The 7997-nt window shown below is 51.1% G+C and overlaps 1 long non-coding RNA gene across 1 annotated transcript; it reads right to left on the bottom strand.

Moving 5' to 3' along the window:
- Positions 1-424: 424 nt before the first annotated feature.
- On the bottom strand, positions 425-2765 carry LOC120764993 (uncharacterized). Its single transcript, XR_005704340.2, has 4 exons — positions 2661-2765; positions 2014-2131; positions 1481-1614; positions 425-554 (listed from the first exon to the last, which is right to left on the bottom strand). It is a non-coding gene; the product is annotated as an uncharacterized LOC120764993 (long non-coding RNA).
- Positions 2766-7997: the final 5232 nt, after the last annotated feature.

A 7997-nucleotide genomic window follows, 5' to 3' on the forward strand; every position in this document is an offset into this window, starting at 1 on the left:
TGCTGCTCACCCTCAAATCCAGGGAATTTGAGCCAGCTCCAACTCCAAACCTTTCCTGGGCTGCAAGAATTCCAGCCCCGGCTGAAAATTCGTGGAATTCGGCGCTGCCTTTTTGAAATCCCAAAGGAAAGGGATTGGCAGCTCCTCGGGAACTCAAACTGCCCCGGGCTCTGGCTTTTCCCAGCCTGAAATTTTAGAAAATCACCCCAGAGTGAAGCAGCACCGGGAAAATACGGAATCCATGGAGAACGGAGCCTCGATTTGCTGATCCCAACAAACTCTTTGTCCTCGAGGGAGAGGGACACCCTTCCACAAAACGAAAAAGCTTCCAATGGAAGGCGCTCCAACGCAAATGGAGGAGTCAAGGATAACGCAAAGGACGATCTTTGCCTCTTTATGGCATCCAAAGGCAGAAAAAAACACTTGGAAAACGGTCGGAGAGGCCTCGCTCCCCCAGTTCACATCCAGGCAGAATAAAGGAATCTCCAGAGGGTTGGGAAGTGCTGCTGGTATCTCCATTTATTCCTAAAACCATGTGGGATAAGACACCTCCCCTATCAAAAAGAAAACCATCTTCGAATGAATGAGTGAACGTCTTCTTCTTGTGAATATTTTTCCGAAGGGTTTTCCGGCCCTAAAAATCAAATGTATTTAAAAGAAAAGTTGGGAATCGTTGGTTCCTCCTCCAGGTTTTTTGCTGGGGCCATGAAAAAAAAAAAAAACAAACAAAAAAACACCTTGAAATGAAATTTCAAATATTATTTTCCTGATATTAAAAATCCATGTGAACAAGAGATACACCAGGCAAAAGATGCTGGATATAGAACTATGGAATATCCTGAGTTGGAAGGACCACAGAGATCGTCCAGCCCAACTGCACCCCAAAATCCCACTCTGTGCCTGACGGTTTTATTCTTTTTTATTTCCTTTTTCCTTTTTTTTTCAGTGGGAACAAGTGTTTGGGAGAACATTTGTGCAGGAATTTTATGGATAAATGTGTAGGACACGGTGGATTTGCTCACCTGGTGTTTCCTGCTGACAAAATAATCTGGATATAATTCTCCATTAATTCACTGATTGATCCTTGCAACCCCAAAGGTTCATTCAGAGTGTTTTGACTCCAAAAAAATTAAGAAAGTCACTGGATTTTTTAAGGCAAACTCTTTTTTTTTCCCGTGATTTTCCCAGAAATTCCACTCACCCAGCCCTGAGTGGCTCTGTTGGTCAGCTGTGTCTTCCCATCCACCAGCTCAGCTGATTTATGGCCACACAAAATTTTTTTTTTTTTTTTTTTTTGGAATTTCTGTCTCAGCTCCATAAAGCCCTAAATCAATCCCTGAGGTTTTGATTCCTTCTCCTCCAGGGAAGGGAAGCTTCCATAAGTGTGGACATCCTGGGAAAGCCTCTGGTTTGAATTCCTCTCCCAAGGGGGTGGAGATGCCTCCCCAGAAAAGGATGGAGTAAAAGAACCAAGGGATACCTCAGGAAAGAAGATCCGACTCAGGAGCCTCCATTTTCCCTCTCCCAAGTTTTTCCAAGGAGGCAGGAAGCTTGGGAGATCTGGAATGCTTTCAACTGGACACTTTTTTCTCTTCACAGGGAATCTTCTTGCAACTGAAATAACAAAAACCAGTGAAATGCTTCCAGTGCCCCCACACCAAAGGGGTGGAAGAGGCAGGTGAAAATCCAGGGGATTATTTGGAAGCTGTTCTGGATGTTCCCTGCTTTCCTGAGGGGTAGAAGGACCTAGAATCATTTGCTCCAATTTTTTCCCCCTTTTGATTTTTTTTTAACAAGATTTATCAGCTCTTTCTGCCCACGAACTGTCCTGACACTTATTCCCAGCTCGTTCTGTTGGGAGGACAAACTGGGAATTGTCAGCAGGTGGGATACAAAAACATTCTGGGACTCTCAGATTTGGGCTCTTTTCCCACTCCTGGTTTTCCCAACAAAACCCCCCTGTGCATCTCATATGCCAGGGATATCAGCACACATCTGGGCTGTTGTTCTCACCAGTTTCTCCCTCAAAAGCCTGGGACCAGCTCCTGGTTTCCTCATCTGACGTGGCTGAAGCTCTCCAGAAATCCCAGCTTTGACCCTGATGGTTCTCTTGGGGCCGTCGCTCACAGTGCTTTGAAACAGGATTTGAAATGTCAGGGAATTCCATACGGGTTTGGGTTGGGAAGGACCTCAAATCCCATTCATCCCTGCCATGGCAGGGACACCTCCCACTGTCCCAGGCTGCTCCAAGCCCCAGTGTCCAACCTGGCCTTGGGCACTGCCAGGGATCCAGGGGCAGCCACAGCTGCTCTGGGCACCCTGTGCCAGGGCCTCAACACCCTCACAGAGAGGAAATTTTGCCCAAAATCTCATCTAAACCTGTCATTTTTCAGTCTCAAGCCATTCCCTGTGTCCTGTCCCTGCAGCCCTGGGGAATTGTCTCTCTCCAGCTTTCCTGGGGCTCCTCCAGGCCCTGCAAGGCCACCCTGAGCTCAGCCCAAAGCTTCTCCTGGCCAGGCTGAACAATGCCAGCTCTGCCAGCCTTTGCTCCCAGCAGAGCTGCTCCATCCCTCTGCTCATCCTGCTGCCTCCTCTGGGCTCTCTCCAGCAGCTCCAGGTGCTCCCTGTGCTGGATCCCAGCTCTGCAGCTGGGCTCTCACCTCAGGGGCACAGGGGCACAACCCCAATCCCTTTCCTGCTGCCCACACTTGGGTTCAGCCCAGAATAATCCCAATATTCTGTTCCATTCCAAGAATCCAAGGCTCTGATCTTCTCCAATCCATGACTCATGTGCTCCAGGAAGATGAAGATCTGAGGATTAACGAGCTCCCTCATTGTCCGCAGCCCCCAAAGCCTCTGCAGTCAGCTCAGCTGAAGCCCTTGGAGCCGTTCCCAACACTTGATCCTAATCACGGCTCTGCACCTGGCCCAGCTTTCTGCTCGGGACAATGTGTGACCAAATTTATTGCGGCAGTTTTGTTTTCTCTCTTTCCATTCCCCTCTTCCTCCCCTGGGAGTTCAATGGATCCTTTCTAGGATGAGACCCAAACAACATCAATGGAGGGGATTGTGCAGGAGAGCCCCAGGCAGGAGGGAGCAGGAGCAGCCAGCTGTGTCCCGCTCTCCTGCTTTGATGTCCTTGGCTGGAGTGGGATTCGTGATTCAGACCACCCACGGGCCAGGCCTGGCTCCTTCCTGGGAGAAGGGATCATGAGCCCAGCACGGAACACCTGGAAGTGGGAATTCTGTGTCCTTCACTGCCTGCACATGGACAGCACCCAGAGAGTGGCTGGAGCTGTTCCAGCAGGGATGGAGGTTGGATTTTAGGGAAAGGTTCTTCCCCAGAGGGTGCTGGCACTGCCCAGGCTCCCCAGGGAATGGGCACGGCCCCGAGGCTGCCAGAGCTCCAGGAGCCTTTGGACAGCGCTGCCAGGGATGCACGGGCTGGGATTGTTGGGGGTCTGGGCAGGGACAGGAGCTGGATCCATGATCCCTGTGGGTCCTTTCACTCAGGATATTCCATGATCCCATTATTTGGCAGCTCTGGAGGGACGTCTCCGGAGGTGAGTCCAGGCAGGGTTTCCACCCTCTGCTCACTCTGTTGGGGTTTTCCACACTGTGCTCTAAACTCCCCTTGGTTTGGGGAATTTATTTTTCAGTCCTGCTTTTCTTTCCAAGTGGCAAAGGCATCAGGAGCCGCAAGGATGCTCAGAGAGCACGTTGAGGGTGATGCTCATCCTCTGTTCTCCACTCTTTCAGCAACACAGACTTAGATTTCCACATTTAAGCCCCCAAAAACTGCTCCAAAAAACTGTGGGCATGAAGAAAACCCCGAGTTAAAGGCAGCTTATCGGGCCCAGCTGCTGCTTATCACCAGTGCTCCATCTGCTCCATCTGCTTTGCATAAATAATTCCTTGATTTTTATTTTTTTTTTAATTGGTGTCCTACGGTCCATCCGAACAACGAGCAACAAGAGAAACTGTAAATAAATTTTACAGTGTCACTAAGAGCATTCACATCGAGGGGAACTATTCTGAGGCGGCGCCAGTTCTTAATAAATTGCTTTTATTCGGGTGTTTTTACAAGGGGAAAAGAAGAAAGAAGCGGGAACAATGGAAGAATGGAAACTGCTCCATCACTCCTTTTAATAATAAATATTCCCAGGCTGTTCTCCTCACAAAGGAGGGGCCAAGGTTGTTTTTATTTTTGTGGTGTTTTTTTGGTGTCCATCTGAAAGGCAAAGGCATAAAAAAGGCCCTGAGCCAGCTGGCTGGGCTCCCTTCCCGCAGTTTTCCCTGGATTTCTAGGCCATGGTGCCAACCCTGGGGCTGAACAGGCACCTGGGGCTCCCCTGGGTGGCCCAGGGGGATCCCAGATCCAAAGCTCACCCTTCGGAAGGAGGAAAGTCATTCCCAGCTGGTGAATTCCCTAAGGACCAGCAGCACTCCTTAGGACAGCAGGTTTTCCCCAGGAGGATCCTAATTCCCAGTCAGGGCACTGGTTTGCTTCGATTTTTTTGGATATGGGATCCCACAGTCCATTTCAGCAAGAATTCCATCCCGGTGTTCCCCTGGAGTCCGAGCTCACCCTTCCTCAAGCAGCATCTCCTGATTAAACTCTCCAGGACAACGTGGATTTTGGAAGGGAATTTCTGAACAGCAACGAGATTTCACGGAAAACCCTAATTTTGGGCAGCACGCAGCACAGATTCCCACGGAATTCCCGTCACTGAACATGGGAATATGGGTTCACAGCCCAGCAAAGTTCCTTTCTTTTTCCTCTTTCTCCAGTTACGAGTTTGTTTGGTAGGGATGAGATGCTCGGTCTGTGTCTGTTTAACAGCCCTCACGTGTTTAATTCCTGCCTGCAGGGATTCTGGGAAGCTTTGCCTGGCATCTGCAAACCTGAGGGCATCCTGGTGTCCCAGGAGCGGGGTATGGAATGCGTGGCTCTCCTGGAAATGTGACAGTAGAGTTATGGATGCCCCATCAGGGCTGGAAAATCCAACCCTAGGCTGACCCTGGCAGGGCTTGGACCCCCAGGGAAACACTGGAAAAAATGCCAGAGGATTCAGCTTTCGAAGGGATGCAAAAGAATCACAGAATTATGGAATGGTTTGGGTTTGGAAGGGACCTTAAATCCCACCCAGTGCCCCCCCTGCCATGGCAGGGACACCTCCCACTGTCCCAGGCTGCTCCCAGCCCCAGTGTCCAACCTGGCCTTGGGCACTGCCAGGGATCCAGGGGCAGCCACAGCTGCTCTGGGCACCCTGTGCCAGGGCCTCAGCACCCTCACAGAGAGGAAATTTTGCCCAAAATTTTGTCTAAACCTGTAATTTTTCAGTCTCAAGCCATTCCCTGTGCCCTGTCCCTCCATTCCTTGGGAATTGTCTCTCTCCAGCTTTCCTGGGGCTCCTTCAGGCCCTGCAAGGCCACCCTGAGCTCAGCCCAAAGCTTCTCCTGGCCAGGCTGAACAATGCCAGCTCTGCCAGCCTTTGCTCCCAGCAGAGCTGCTCCATCCCTCTGCTCATCCTGCTGCCTCCTCTGGGCTCTCTCCAGCGGCTCCAGGTGCTCCCTGTGCTGGATCCCAGCTCTGCAGCTGGGCTCTCACCTGAGCAGAGGGGCAGAGAGCCCTCGCTGGCCCTGCTGTAGGCCAGGGTTGGTTTCTGGGCCGCTTCTCCTCAAGACCTGCAGTTTATTTTCCTTGTTTTATTTTATTTTATTTTATTTTATTTTATTTTATTTTATTTTATTTTATTTTATTTTATTTTATTTTATTTTATTTTATTTATTTTGAGGGTTTTTTTAATTTAATTTTTATTTTTAATTTTTTTTTTTTTTTTTTTACTTTATTTTATTTCATTTCATTTTATTTTACTGCCTGGCACCAGCTGCAGTTCCCTCTTTCCCTCAGTCCACCTGGACTGGGAGCTCCTAAGGAAACGGGATTTTTGTTGCTGTTGGCCCAGGGCTGTGAGCAGCTTGCTCCAATATTTCTCTTTTTTATGGATGTCCATGTGAGTTTAATAAAGTTTGTTGTCTGCTCAAGCTCTGCTGTTGTCTCCTCAGTTGCAGGGAAGTGGGAAGCTGTGCCAGGAGTTTTCCTATTGAGGTCCAACAAAACGCTGACCCACGGAGCCAAAGGAATAACGGGGTCCCCTGTGGCCTTAAAGCAGCGCTTGGGAGCTCCATTAAAATTGATCTGGAATTCAGCAATTAATCAACACTCACCCCAGACAATGCAGTCAATTAATCAGGCACAAAATGGCCCCATCCAGATCACAGGCACAAGGTTTGGATAAAAACCAAGCCCAAGAGAAACTCTCCGTCCTTGGTCGATAGGGGAGGACCAGGGTGTTTCAGCACATGCAATTAACAATCAATTACTCATTGGAATTGCCCCACCAAGCAAACAGGGAGGACATCCAAGGGCTCCGATTCCCTTTGGATCACTGGGCCCTTATTTCATTTTAAAAGCTCTTTCGGGCAGTTTGCAAAAGGCAAAGAGCTCGTTCGGGCCCAGGGAGTGTGGGGGTCAGTCAGGGGGATCTCATGGAATCACGGAATTTCTGAGCTGGAATAAACCCACAGGGATCATGGATCCAGCTCCTGTCCCTGCCCAGACCCCCAACAATCCCAGCCCGGGCATCCCTGGCAGCGCTGTCCAAAGGCTCCTGGAGCTCTGGCAGCCTCGGGGCCGTGCCCATTCCCTGGGGAGCCTGGGCAGTGCCAGCACCCTCTGGGGATGAACCTTTCCCTAAAATCCAACCTCAATCCCTCCTGGAACAGCTGCAGCTGCTCCCTGGGTGCTGCATCTCCCGGGAGCTCTGAGCTCAGGCTCCTCTGCTCCCACTCCTTGAGGATATTCTGTTTCCCTGTTGGAAAAATCATTCTTCAGCACAAACGCCAGACTTCCTGGATACAGCTCCAGATGCCACATCGGACAGAGAGAGGATGGCAACGTCCTCCATGGACTGTCCCAAGCTCCCAGGGCAGGGCTGGATGGGAGCTTGGGAATCAGGAATTGTTCCCTGGCAGGGTGCTGAGGCCCTGGCACAGGGTGCCCAGAGCAGCTGTGGCTGCCCCTGGATCCCTGGCAGTGCCCAAGGCCAGGTTGGACACTGGGGCTGGGAGCAGCCTGGGACAGTGGGAGGTGTCCCTGCCATGGCAGGGGGGTGTTGGGTGATCATTCAGATCCTTTCCATCCCCACCCATGGCTCTGGATTTGCCCTGCTCTTCACTGTTTCTCTCCACCCTTTCCCTTTTCCCACAGCTGGGGCAGGACAATCCCATCACCAAATTCTCCCAGGGTGAAAAGGGGGCTCAGAGAGATGGGAAACACCTCATGGAGCTTCACATAACCAGGCCCCAGACCTGGAGTGCTGCTGGAATTGCCAGTGGCTCCTCCAGGTGTTGGGGTCTCCCCCAGGGTCAGAAGAGGCTCAGACCCAGAGGTTTCCAGTGAAATTCCAGCCAGGACTTCCCGGATCCATACAGCTGCAATTCCAGTTGTTTTTTTCCTGCTCTTCTGCAGGATCTGGCTGTGCCCCCGGACCATGTTTGGAAGAACATCCAGCAGAAGTTGCCCAGCACTCCTGGAGCTGGTGCTGGCTGTGCTGGGAGCTCACCAAGGGCAATATTTGCTTCCAATTCCAAGCAGGAAGCTCCAAGCAGCTCCAGCTTGCAGGGAGCGTGGGATGTGGGAACAGGGAGATGCTGGAAAGGTGCTGCAGGACTTTTTCACCCTCCAGGGTTGGCTGCCCTGAGCAGGGCGGAGCTGCCGCGACTGGAGCGCTCCAGAGAGCTGCTCCCACCTGGGGAATTGGGATTTGGCTTTCCCAGGGAAGGGAGGTGGGTGGTGCTGGCAGGAGCGGGAGCAGCGGCCCTCAGCCCAACATCTCTGCCTGCTTTAATTGGATTTTGTGATCCAAACAATCCCAACAGTTCCATGCCCTGTGGACAAGGAGGAGACAACGTTTATGGTGTTATTTGAGCGG

The sequence above is a fragment of the Hirundo rustica genome, chromosome 2, assembly GCF_015227805.2.
Source record: "Hirundo rustica isolate bHirRus1 chromosome 2, bHirRus1.pri.v3, whole genome shotgun sequence".
NCBI classification, from domain to species: domain Eukaryota; kingdom Metazoa; phylum Chordata; class Aves; order Passeriformes; family Hirundinidae; genus Hirundo; species Hirundo rustica.